The following is a 14,316-nucleotide window of genomic DNA, read 5'->3' on the forward strand; positions in this document are numbered from 1 at the left end:
ACTCCTCCTGTCTTTGCCCCCGATGACAGAGTGTGTCCCTAGCTACAAGCTGGGTCCGTGTTACCTTGGGCCTTTTAGAATCAAAAGCAAAAATTAACGCTGTCTCTTACAAACTCCATCTTCCTCCCTCTCTCCGTATTCCTAACTCCTTTCATGTATCCCTTCTCAAACCCCTCATTCTTAACCGATTTTCCCCCAAGGTTACCGTTCCTGCTCCTGTCTCTGGGTCCTCTGACGTCTTCTCGGTAAAAGAGATCCTCGCCTCCAAGGTCGTCAGAGGTAAAAAAAAAATTCTTGTTGACTGGGAGAATTGTGGTCCCGAAGAGAGGTCATGGGAGCCCAAGTCCAATATCCTCGACAAGGAGCTCATCCACAGGTTTCTGGGTACCAAAAAGAGGGGGAGACCAAAGGGGGGGGGTACTGTAATGCTGAGCGCTCCGGTCCCTGCTTCTGGACCGGAGCGCTCGCGGCGTTCGTTCCAGATCCACTCACCTGTGCCCGCTCCGGCTCCCTCCTCCGCTCCCCGCTCACATGGTTCCCGGTGCGTGCGCTCCTGCACCATAGGGCGCGCGCACGCCGGTTGTTTGAAATTTTAGGGGCCTGTGCACCAGTAATTGGTGCCTGGTCCAAACCTCCCTTCCTGTTTCCTGTGCCTGTTTCCTGTTTCCTGTGACCAGTTTCCTGTGACCTGTTTCCTTTTTCCTGTGACCTGTTTCCTGTTTCTTATATAAACCCACTCCCCCTTCCTGTCTTTGCCGGATCTTGTTGCCTTAGTGCCCTGAGAAAGCGATTTGTGTATTGCCCTGCCTGTGTATCTGACCTTCTGCCGTTGCCCCCGACTTCGAACCACTGCCGCCTGCCCTGACCTTCTGCTACGTCTGACCTTGCCTTTGCCTTGTCCTACTGTACCGCGCCTGTCCCAGCTGTCAGTGAGGTTGAGCCGCTACCGGGGGACACGACCTGGTTGCTACCGCCGCAGCAAGTCCATCCTGCCTTGCGGCGGGCTCTGGTGAAAACCAGTAGCAACTTAGAACCGGTCCTCTAGTACGGTCCACGCCAATCCCTCACTGACACAGAGGATCCACCCCTAGTGAAAAGGTGGGTGTATACCAAGCTAAGGAAGAAGTAACTGGACTGGTGTATACAACTTCAATGCAGCTGTTCAAAATGGTGGTGACCAAATAACTAAAGTGCAGTGCAAATACAGCGCAAAGAAAAAAGAAGTGTTAAGTATAATGGTTAGCTAAGATGCATATTAGTGAAATAAATTAAAACCGAAATGCAGCTGTTCATAAATAATGGTGATACCCAAAATTCTCAAGTGCAAAAATGTAAGAACTCAGCGCAAATCAGTATTGAATGTGAACAATACACAAAAATATTATCTACAATGTAGAGCTCTTAAAAGTGCACCGTGCAATATTAAATGCAAAAATGTGCAAAAAGGATTAAGTGTAGAAAACGTAATAGTTAATAAAATCAATAAATAAGGTAAAATGCCAGTCCAGATAAAATAGTTCAATAAGATTTTCAATAAATGGATGGCTGTAAACAATTCCAAATGGGTCCCACGAAAGTGCTGGAGTGCCAAGAAGAAAGTGCACAATCATGCAATCATATCGGTGCAGTGAAAAAGGTGCCGGTCCTCCCCCTTTGGGTATTCACTTACCGGACAAAAATGACCCCTACGCTATACAGCTATAAGGGTCGACAAAGCTTGTGTCCTAGTAAGGAACCAGCTGCCACACTTCTCCAAGATAGATGTACCTCCAATGATTCAAATACCCCGATGCATGTAAATGGAGAGAGGATGCTCACAATAGTGTAAATCCGATTATAAAAGTTTATTGTGCAAAATCTAAAATCAAAACTCACATTTCGTAGCTAACAGCAGGCGTATATTACAAATGGTCTCGTCCTTCCTGACTGTATGGTGCCGCTTGGACGCTCCGTGGTTACGGCGTGCGTTCCACCGCACCGGAAGTGATGTATCGCTAAGGCGTAGACTCTGGTGAAAACCCAATTAAAGATCATATTGAATTTTTCTTCCGCCTACCACCCTCAGTCCAATGGGCAAGTGGAGAGGGTTAACCAGATCCTTGGTGACTATCTGCGACACTTTGTCTCCTCCCGTCAGGACGATTGGGTCGACCTGTTGCCCTGGGCCGAATTCTCATACAACTTCAGAGACTCTGAGTCATCCACCAAATCTCCATTTTTTGTGGTGTACGGCCGTCACCCGCTGCCCCCCCTCCCCATTCCCACTTCTTCTGGACTTTCTGCCGTTGATGACTTGACCCTGGACTTCTCCTCCATCTGGAAAGAAACTCAAAAGTCGCTCACCCTGGCCTCTTCTCGCATGAAGAAACATGCAGATAAGAAAAGAAGAACTCCTCCTGTCTTTGCCCCCTATGACAGAGTGTGGCTCTCTGCCAAATACATCCGGTTTCGGGTCCCTAGCTACAAGCTGGGTCTGTGTTACCTTGGGCCTTTTAGAATCAAAAGCCAAATTAACGCTGTCTCTTACAAACTCCATCTTCCTCCCTCTCTCCGTATTCCTAACTCCTTTCATGTATCCCTTCTCAAACCCCTCATTCTTAACCGATTTTCACCCAAGGTTACCGTTCCTGCTCCTGTCTCTGGGTCCTCTGACGTCTTCTCGGTAAAAGAGATCCTCGCCTCCAAGGTCGTCAGAGGTAAAAAAAAATTTCTTGTTGACTGGGAGAATTGTGGTCCCGAAGAGAGGTCATGGGAGCCCGAGTCCAATATCCTCGACAAGGAGCTCATCCACAGGTTTCTGGGTACCAAAAAGAGGGGGAGACCAAAGGGGGGGTGTACTGTAATGCTGAGCGCTCCGGTCCCTGCTTCTGGACCGGAGCTCTCGCGGCGTTCGTTCCAGATCCACTCACCTGTGCCCGCTCCGGCTCCCTCCTCCGCTCCCCGCTCACGTGGTTCCCGGCGCGTGCGCTCCTGCACCATAGGGCGCGCGCGCGCGCCGGTTGTTTGAAATTTAAGGGGCCTGTGCACCAGTAATTGGTGCCTGGTCCAAACCTCCCTTCCTGTTTCCTGTGACCTGTTTCCTGTTTCCTGTGATCAGTTTCCTGTGACCTGTTTCCTGTTTCCTGAGACCTGTTACCTGTTTCTTATATAAACCCACTCCCCCTTCCTGTCCTTGCCGGATCTTGTTGCCTTAGTGCCCTGAGAAAGCGATTTGTGTATTGCCCTGCCTGTGTATCTGACCTTCTGCCGTTGCCCCCAACTTCGAACCACTGCGGCCTGCCCTGACCTTCTGCTACGTCTGACCTTGCCTTTGCCTTGTCCTACTGTACCGCGCCTGTCCCAGCTGTCAGTGAGGTTGAGCCGCTACCGGGGGACACGACCTGGTTGCTACCGCCGCAGCAAGTCCATCCCGCCTTGCGGCGGGCTCTGGTGAAAACCAGTAGCAACTTAGAACCGGTCCTCTAGTACGGTCCATGCCAATCCCTCACTGACACAGAGGATCCACCCCTAGTGAAAAGGTGGGTGTATACCGCGCTAAGGAAGAAGTAACTGGACTGGTGTATACAACTTCAATGAAGCTGTTCAAAATGGTGGTGACCAAATAACTAAAGTGCAGTGCAAATACAGCGCAAAGAAAAAAGAAGTGTTAAGTATAATGGTTAGCTAAGATGCATATTAGTGAAATAAATTAAAACCGAGATGCAGCTGTTCATAAATAATGGTGATACCCAAAATTCTCAAGTGCAAAAATGTAAGAACTACGGTCTACGCCTTAGCGATACGTCACTTCCGGTGCGGTGGAACGCACGCCGTAACCACGGAGCGTCCAAGCGGCACCATACAGTCAGGAAGGACGAGACCATTTGTAATATACGCCTGCTATTAGCTACGAAATGTGAGTTTTGATTTTAGATTTTGCACAATAAACTTTTATAATCGGATTTACACTATTGTGAGCATCCTCTCTCCATTTACATGCATCGGGGTATTTGAATCATTGGAGGTACATCTATCTTGGAGAAGTGTGGCAGCTGGTTCCTTACTAGGACACAAGCTTTGTCGACCCTTATAGCTGTATAGTGTAGGGGTCATTTTTGTCCGGTAAGTGAATACCCAAAGGGGGAGGACCGGCACCTTTTTCACTACACCGATATGATTGCATGATTGTGCACTTTCTTCTTGGCACTCCAGCACTTTCGTGGGGCCCATTTGGAATTGTTTACAGCCATCCATTTATTGGAAATCTTATTGAACTATTTTATCTGGACTGGCATTTTACCTTATTTATTGATTTTATTAACTATTACGTTTTCTACACTTAAGCCTTTTTGCACATTTTTGCATTTAATATTGCACGGTGCACTTTTAAGAGCTCTACATTGTAGATAATATTTTTGTGTATTGTTCACATTCAATACTGATTTGCGCTGAGTTCTTACATTTTTGCACTTGAGAATTTTGGGTATCACCATTATTTATGAACAGCTGCATTTCGGTTTTAATTGATCCACCCCTAGTGTCTTCATCAGCCGCCTGTCCGGACCTTGACAACTGGGTTTACACAGCATGGAATAAAAATTAAATATGTAAATGTAAACTGTATATGTAAACATTAGCTTCCATATCTATAATATAATGCTCAGTATCAAAAATTGAATCTAAAAGGTAAATAAATTACTGTAAAAAAAGCCCTGTACTCGTAGACAAAAACTCTTTGGTATTCCTCTTTTTACACTTGTTAACAGAACAAGTCTGGCAATGGTTACACCTAAAATAACCCGTTAATTGGCTAAAAAAGGTGGGCCTAGGTTTAGGAGGGTTCAAAACATTTGGGGCTAATTTATCCCTTAAAGTGGGGGCACCCCTAAAAATCACCCTAGGTTTCTCAGGTAGAACCTCAGATAAAGTGCGGTCACTTTTTAAAATGTGCCAATGCCTTTGGATAATATTTTTGATACTCCTATGCTGTGTGGAAAATGTAGTAATAAATGGTGCAGAATTGGAAGAATTGTTGGTCTTGGATCGGGCCATAGTGGAGAGCATATTGGATCTCTCCATATTGTCAACCTTATTTAAAGTGTCCAAGAGGAATGAGCTGTCATAGCCCTTAAATAATAATCACAAACAGATTACTTTATCATGAAGAAGCACTGGTCCATTCTACATTCAGACCCCAGACTAGGTCCCCACATCCCTTTTAGCCCCCCAGGTTGTTTATAGGCGGGCACGGACTATCAAAAACAACATTGCCCCCAGCAAAGTCAATAAACCCATGATTGAGAGGACTATGGACATTAGGTCCTACTTTAGTGATAGAGTGGGTACTTTCCAATGTAAGAAGAGAGGGTGCCTCACCTGCCAATTTATCCATCATGGCCATGTTTCCTTTTGTGATACACTTGGCAATAGTTACTCCATACGTCAGTTTATTACTTGTTACACAGAGTTTGTGGTCTACATTTTACACTGCCCGTGTAATCTTCTTTACGTGGGACGTACCATCCGCCACCTACGTACACGGATAGGTGAGCATCGTAGGGCCATTGCTCAAGGACTAACCACCAAGAACGATAAAATACCCCACAGCGTTCCCCGTCATTTTGCTACCCATCACAAAGGTGATGTTAAAGACCTGAAGGTCTGGGCGATTGAATTTGTCCCAAAGGGCACTCTCACCACCAATGAACGTCTCTCCTTGGTTTGCAAGAGAGAGACGTTCTGGATATATAAGTTGAATACACTGTCCCCCCATGGGTTAAACGAGGAACTTGATATTTATTCTGTGGTTTAAAGGTCACCCGATTCCTTTTTCTTTCTCCCCCCCCCCCTTCATATACTTTTATCATATATATTTTTCTTTTTTTCATTTATTTATTCCTTTACATGTTTTTTTCATACACCAGTATTTTTTTCATATTTTTTCATATATACATATTAGTTGTATTTCTGTATATCTCTGTATTTGTATTGTACTTGTATTTGTTTATAACCTGTTTTTTTTTTGGGGTTGGAGCCAGGGAGTGGGTGGCGACGCCTCTTCCTTTCATTCCCACTTAAATTTCCCTTCCGTGTTGAGCCACAGGAGATCTGATGAAGGGCATCACCCGAAACATGTCATCTTCCCCGTTTTGTGGCTACTAATGTTCCCCCAACTGTCTGACAGCCCACACGGTGGTGTGCTGTGCCGGCTCAGTGACGCTGCCTTTTGTTTCAGTTCCCACGGTAACGAGGCCAAGCACGGTCCGTTGAATACATCCCGTGAGTCAGCTGCTGGCGACCAGTGACGTCTTCTTTCAGCGCCGCCCCAGCCTCTCGATGGTAGGAGTGGACGCCACGGTGCTGCCTAACATCCTCGCGGCCGGATTGATTTGCGGGAGTTGAGGTTCTCTCCCCCTTCTCCTCCTCTCCTCCTCCCGTTCCTCTTCCAGCCCCTGAGTGTTTCCATCTTCAAGGCTCTTCACCTGTACAGGCGTCTTCATCCTATTGCTGGGTCCTCCTTCAAGGTATTGCCTCATTGCTGGACATTTGCTGTTTTCACAGTGGATTCCATCGTTTATTATTTTAAAGCTTTTCAAGTGATTTTTATTGATTTTAAATAAACTTGCTATTTTGATTACTCAAGACAAGTGACCAGTGGCGGTTTTAGGCAAGGGCGAACGGGGCAGCCGCCCTGGGCGGCATTTTTTCATAACACGTGGGGGGCGGCATGCCCGGGCCGCGGACCGGTACCGGTCCGTGGATCAAATGGTACCGGACAGCCCGAGCCCCATTCGCCCATGCCTAAAACCGCCGCAGCCGACTCCGAGCCGAGCCGAGGAGCAGAGCATTGCTCCCCCCCGAGCCCGCCCATTGTGTGACAATAGCGAATGAAAATTCGCTATTGTCACACTGATCCTCCTCCTGGCCAATCAGGGAGCGGGTCCTCCCGCTTCCTGATTGGCCGAAAGGCAAACCCCACGCCATTGGCTGAGGAGGAGGCGCCACGGGAGGACTGAAGAGACGTGAAGAGAAGGGAGGTAAGTGCTGTGCACGGACGCTGGCGCTCTGCATTGAAAATTGGCACTCTGGCATGGCATCTCCACATTGAAAGGGGGCAATGCTGTGGCATCTCCACATTGAAAGGGGGCAATGCTGTGGCGCTCTGCATTAAAGGGGGCAATGCTGTGGCATCTCTACATTGAAAGGGGGCATTGCTGTGGCATCTCTACATTGAAAGGGGGCATTGCTGTGGCGCTCTGCATTAAAGGGGGCATTGCTGTGGCACTCTGCATTGAAAGGGGGCATTGCTGTGGCGCTCTGCATTAAAGGGGGCATTGCTGTGGTGCTCTGCATTGAAAGGGGGCATTGCTGTGGCATCTCTACATTGAAAGGGGGCATTGCTGTGGCGTCTCTACATTGAAAGGGGGCATTGCTGTGGCATCTCTACATTGAAAGGGGGCATTGCTGTGGCGCTCTGCATTAAAGGGGGCATTGCTGTGGTGCTCTGCATTGAAAGGGGGCATTGCTGTGGCGCTCTGCATTAAAGGGGGCATTGCTGTGGCGCTCTGCATTGAAAGGGGGCATTGCTGTGGCATCTCTACATTGAAAGGGGGCATTGCTGTGGCGTCTCTACATTGAAAGGGGGCATTGCTGTGGCGCTCGGCATTGAAAGGGGGCATTGCTGTGGCATCTCTACATTGAAAGGGGGCATTGCTGTGGCATCTCTACATTGAAAGGGGGCATTGCTGTGGCGTCTCTACATTGAAAGGGGGCATTGCTGTGGCACTCTGCATTAAAGGGGCATTGCTGTGGCGCTCTGCATTGAAAGGGGGCATTGCTGTGGCATCTCTACATTGAAAGGGGGCATTGCTGTGGCGCTCTGCATTAAAGGGGGCATTGCTGTGGCATCTCTACATTGAAAGGGGGCATTGCTGTGGCGCTCTGCATTAAAGGGGGCATTGCTGTGGCGCTCTGCATTGAAAGGGGGCATTGCTGTGGCGCTCTGCATTAAAGGGGCATTGCTGTGGCGCTCTGCATTAAAGGGGGCAGTGCTGTGGCGCTCTGTGTTGAAAAGGGGCATTTCTGTGGCGCTCTGCATTAACCACTTAAGCCCCGGAGGATTTGGCTGCTAAAAGACCAGGGGGTTTTTTGCGATTTTTTACTGCGTGACTTTGACGGACAATTGCGCGGTCGTGCGACGCTGTACCTAAACGAATTTCATGTCCTTTTTTTCCCACAAACAGAGCTTTCTTTTGGTGGTATTTGATCACCTGTGCGATTTTTTGATCATGCGCTATAAACAAAAAAAGAGCGTAATTTTTGCAAAAATAACAATATTTTTCATTTTTTTTATATGAAATTCCCCCCCAAAAAAATGTAAAAATCAAAATTTTTTAACATTTTCAGCCAAATTGTTTTACGCTACATATGTTTGGTAAAATAAATCGCAAAAAGCGTATTTTGATTGGTTTGCGCAAAAGTTATCGCGTTTACTAACAAAGGGAAAGATTTTTGTCATTTTTGGTGTTTTTTTTTTTAACGAGTAATGGCGGCGATCTGCGATTTTTTTTGCGGTGGACAGATCGGACCCTTGACTGACATTTTTGACACTTTTGGGGGTACCAGTGACATTACTGCAGTAATCAGTGCTATATATATGCACTGTTACTGCAAAAATGACACTGGCAGGGAAGGGGTTAACTTTATTGGACAGGGAGGGGTTAAGTGTGTCCTAGGGGCGTGTTTCTAACTGTGCAGGGACATGGCTATTGGTGTAAAAGCAAAGATCAACGGTTCTACATAGTAGAACTGTCAGATCTTCATTTTTACACCAGGGAGAATGACGGGCGGCTTGTTTACATAAGCCGCTCCGCCTTTCTCCCTTCACAGGAGCGATCGTAGTGTGACCGGCGGACATCGAGTCCGCTGGACACACGCACTGACTTGTCTGTGAACGAGCCGCGGGGGGCGCGCGCCTCGGCGGGCGCGCGCCCGCCCGCAAAAGGCTCGCAAGTCAGTGACAGGCGAGTGACGTATCGATACGTCACTCTGCCTGGCCGGGGCTGACCGCCGCAGTATATAGTCGTGCGGCGGTCGGCAACCGGTTAAAGGGGGCATTGCTGTGGTGCTCTGCATTAAAGGGGGCAGTGCTGTGGCGCTCTGCATTGAAAAGGGGCAATGCATTTATTGGGGGCAACAATGCTGTGGCACTCTGCATTTATTGGGGGCAACAATGCTGTGGCACTCTGCATTTATTGAGGGCAACAATGCTGTGGCATTCTGCATTTATTGGGGGCATTGCTGTGGCACTCTGCATTTATTGGGGGTAATGCTGTGGCACTCTGCATTTATTGGGGGCATTGCTGTGGCACTCTGCATTTATTGGGGGCATTGCTGTGGCACTCTGCTTTTATTGGGGGCATTGCTGTGGCACTCTGCATTTATTAGGGGCCTTGCTGTGGCACTCTGCATTTATTGGGGGCATTGCTGTGGCACTCTGCTTTTATTGGGGGCATTGCTGTGGCACTCTGCATTTATTGGGGGCAATGCTGTGGCACTCTGCATTTACTGGGGGCAATGCTGTGGCACTCTGCATTTATTGTTATGTTGTCATGTTATTTTTTTTGGGGGGGGGGGGCGCCGGGAGGGAGTCTTGCCGGTGGAGCAATTTAATGTAGAACCGCCACTGCAAGTGACTCACAAGTGCCCATCGTCATCGTTTTTGGGAGCGCCAACATACCCATCTATTTGTTGTACAGTTTGTTTCTCAGTCAGGATCTGGGCTTTGGGTAGGCTGCAACCCTGACATGACTTTTGGCCGTTTGGCTTTTTGGTTACAACTCGTCCACCCCACTTCATTTTGGGACCCCTGAACATCTGTCCTACAGCGCCAGGATTTGTTCGTATGTATTCTCTGTCACAAGTTAGCCTGTAGTTTTGTTTGTATCTCTTACCTCCTTGCTGCTATTGCCTCTATCTTGCCTCCCTTCACATGTGGTGTTTGGCTTCTCTGTTCTCCTATGAGCATCGCCTGCTCCACTGTGGGTTATATCCTGTTCCTGTCTATTACTTCCTGGGTCACCTCCCTGTGTGCTTCCCTATATATACACATGCTCAGTGCACTGCTCCTTGCTTGAGCAACATCGCTGTTCTCTGAGCTCCCATCCGTGTATCCCTTAGCTATTGTATCTGATCTCCTGTGTACTGACCCGGCTTTGTTTCTCCGTCTATGTTTGTCTGCTGCCTGTCCTAACCTCGGCTTGTCTCTTGGATCTCCTTATAGTCTCCTGTTTACCCAGCGGTCTCCACATCCTCAGCTGGGCCTACCTGGGGGCCGCGACCTGGTTCCAGTCTGCTGCAAGTCCATCCCCACCATCAGGGGCCCTGGTGAAGAAGCAGGCTGGGGCTTAGACTCCGTGCCCTGCGGAATCCTGAGCTGGGGATCTTTAAGAGCTCACTACCACAGACTCGTTGACAGTCAAGCCATGAGCTCCTCGGAGACACCGCAGCCACTTCTGGATCAACTTCAGAGTTTGGCGCAGAGAGTTGACGTTCAGCAGGCTTATCAAGAACAGATTATGCAGTGTCTGCAGGCACTTTCCTCCTGTCTGGATCAGCTGCAGATTGTGCCTACTCCCTCTCCCTCCGTTCCAGCTCCTGGGTCCTCCCCTGTCACTTCTGCTTCCGCAGTCCCTCCAGCAGAGGTCAGTCCTGCAAAACTCCAGCTGCCTCCGCCACCTCACTTCTCTGGGGACCCCAAAGCTTGTCGGGGCTTTATAAATCAGTGCTCAATCCACTTTGAGCTAGCGGCCATTACTTTCCTACTGATCGTTCCAAGATGGTGTACATGATTTCACTCCTGTCAGGACCAGCTTTGGCTTGGGTCTCGCCGCTGTGGGAGCGTCAAGATCCTACCGTTTCCAGTCTCTCTGCCTTCCTACAAGCTTTCCGTAATACCTTTGATGTGCCTGGCAGGGCCTCATCTGCTTCTGGAGCTCTTCTTCGTCTTCGTCAAGGAAACATGACTGTTGGTCAATATGCAGTTCAGTTTCGCACCTTGGCTTTGGAACTGGCATGGAACAATGAGGCTTTTACTGCAACCTTTTGGCAAGGTCTTGCGGATCGTATCAAGGATGAACTAGCTGACAGAACTATACCCACCACCTTGGATGGCTTCATTGTCCCTAGCATCCAAATCGATATCCGCTTCCAGGAGCGAGATCTGGAAAGGACTGCGTCACATCACCCCCCGGTGGGTCACTTCACTCCTGTTGTCCAGAACATTCCTGAACGACCCATCTCTCCCGCAGTATTGGCTTCTGAAGAACCCATGCAATTGGGCCAGACATGCCTCACTCCACAAGAGAAATACAATGAGGTTCCCCTTGGGCGGGACTTTTTTAGGCACTATTCGATCAAAAGTACACAATTGTTAATTTTGAGAAACTTTATTAAAGAGTATGATACAAAAAGATAAAATCAAAAGGCAAGTTGATTCATACATTACATATACAGTAGAAACTAAACCACATGACCCCCGGGTATTCACCCGAAGCGTTTCGGAGTAGAAACACCGAACTCCTTCTTCAGGGGTGCCCGCAGAGGGTGGTCTAAAGATAATTAGTATATGAGTAATGTGTTATACAAAAGAACATCAAGTTCATCAACATTGTAATATTTCCATAAGCAAGAGAAACTCAAAACACTTACATAGTTCACTGTAATGAATGGGAGAACTTGCCTGCCTGCCTAAAAACAGGAAATCAGTATGCCGACAAAAGCCAAACTGGGGTGCCGTATAGGGATTCTAGATGTTGAACCCGGAAAAGGAAGGGAATTCTTGGGTGTCACATTGGTCAAGATTGCTTGCAAACCAGTCTCCTGCAGGAGGCTGGGTGGGAGTAGCTGAAACCCCAATTAGGCAATCCTGCTGAGCAAAAACCAAGTAATTAGAAATGTGGATCATGTCCGGAAATCAGGAAAAAAAAAAGAGAGGGGGAAAAAATGAATATAATAATTTAAGAGAATACCCAATAGTGGTACTTATGGGTTCTCCATAGCCTTAGAGGGAATTTGACCATTGGCAGAAAAAATGAGTAAGCAAATCGTTTTTGAAACAGGATATCATAAGGGGCTAAAAAGCCCCAAACAAACCACCCAGTAGTTCAAGGGGCAGACAATTCCCCCATGCAAAAGCCAAAGTCTAGAAAAAGGGGGAAAAGGGGCTTACTGCCAAGGTCAGATAGCCAGGCTGATAATATAATTCTCAATGTAATAAAAGGATTGTATGTTAAAAATACCTTCAAAGTCCAATTTTCTGGGCAAGAGAGTCCACCGTGGCAGGATAGATGTTATATCATGTTCGGCAAAGGAGCATATGAGTCCAATGCCGAGCATGTAGGGTATAAAAAGAAGTTGTCGATGTCAGGACTCTGGAGGCGAGCCTGACGTGCAGAGGGTAGCCTCTAGCTCACCGAGGGATGGAGCACAGACGAGTCACCCAGGCAGTAGACGCAGGCTAACCCGAGGTGCGGAATCTAAGTGCCAACCGGTCTTCACCAGAGCCTCAGATGGTGAGGTTGGATTTTGCTGCGTGTATAGCACCAGGTCGCGGTCCTCGGAGTTGCCCTGCCAGAAGGTGAACAGGTCCGGATCTGGTGGCAGATAAACAGACAAGGATAAGGCAAAAGAGTGGTCACAAACAAGCTGAGGTCAGGGAGGGCAGCAGACAAGCGAGGTGAGGGACAAGCCAGGAGGTCAAACAGGAATCAAACTGGATACAACAGGTTTCAGGTTCAGGACCACAGGAGAAGCTTCAGATCAGACAGCAAAGACACTGTACTTTTGAGGTGCTTAAATAAGGCAGCCTATTGCCAATTAATGAAATTAGTCTGAGCTAGGTTAACCCTTAGGTGGCAGATTCATGACAGCACTTTAGTGTGCACAGGGAGCGTTCCTGACATTGCCCCCCCCCTTAAGGGCAACCTCCGGGTGCCCAATAGGTTTCTCTTTTGTGGGTGACTGCGAAAGAAAGCCTGGATAAGTTCCATAGCGTGGATGTTTCGTTCAGGCTCCCAAGAGTTTTCTTCTGGACCATAACCCTTCCACTTGACAAGGTACTGTAACAGGTTTCCTCTCTTCCGGCAGTCCACAATAGCTTCTACTTCATATTCCACATCTCCATCAACGATTACAGGTTTGGGTGGCTCTGAACTCCTACCAGGGAAGGTATTGGGAACTGCAGGCTTTAACAAGGAGACGTGAAATACTGGGTGAATGCGGAGTGAATTGGGTAAAGATAACTCATAGGAAACTTCATTAAGTTTCCTCTTGACCGGAAAGGGTTCAATAAACCTGGGAGCCAATTTTTTAGATGGACAGGCTAAACGGAGGTTAGTTGTGGACAACCAAACCTGGTCACCTGGTTGAAGAATTAATTCTCCCCTTCTTCTTCTATCAAAGATCTTCTTAGATGCCGTTTGTGCCTTAAGTATGGCTTCTTGCAGTAATTTGCTGTTGCGAGCAAAGAAATTAATAGTGTCCTGTACTGCAGGGACTCCAGAGTCAAACGGGATATCGGGCAAGAAGGATGGGTGGAAGCCGTAGTTTGGGAAGAATGGAGATTGTCCAGTAACAGAATGTTTAGCATTATTATAGGCAAACTCTGCGAATGGCAGCAAGGCCACCCAATCGTCTTGAACAAAGGTGGTAAAACACCGAATGTACTGTTCCAAGGTCTGGTTGGTCCTCTCGGTCTGCCCATTAGTCTGTGGGTGGTAAGCAGAAGACAAGGATAATTCAATCTTCAACAGACTGCATAATGCTTTCCAGAAGCGTGAGGTGAACTGCACCCCTCTGTCAGAGACAATATTTGCAGGTACCCCGTGAAGCCTAACAATCTCTTTTATGAAGACTTCTGCGGTTTCCTTGGCAGAGGGAGTACCCCTGAGGGGCAAAAAATGGGCCATTTTAGACAATCGATCCACAACAACAAAAATGGCAGAGCATCCCTTAGAAGGAGGAAGTTCCACAATAAAATCCATGGCGATCATCCTCCATGGTCTATCAGGAACTGGAAGTGGTCTAAGGAGACCCCATGACTTACTTCTCGCGGGCTTGCTTCGGGAACACACAGCACAGGAAGACACGTAGTCCCTACAACTTTTTTCCAGGTCAGGCCACCAGAATGTACGCTGCAGCAAGTCAAGGGTCTTACGGACTCCAAAGGGACCTGCCAAGGGATGGTCATGACAAGAACCCAGAACCGACATTCGGACATCTTCTTGAACGAAGATCTTGTCCCCAAACCATAGCAAACCGTCCTTAGGTACCAGAGAA

The sequence above is a fragment of the Pelophylax lessonae genome, assembly GCF_965119305.1.
Source record: "Pelophylax lessonae genome assembly, chromosome: 10".
Taxonomy (NCBI): Eukaryota; Metazoa; Chordata; class Amphibia; order Anura; family Ranidae; genus Pelophylax; species Pelophylax lessonae.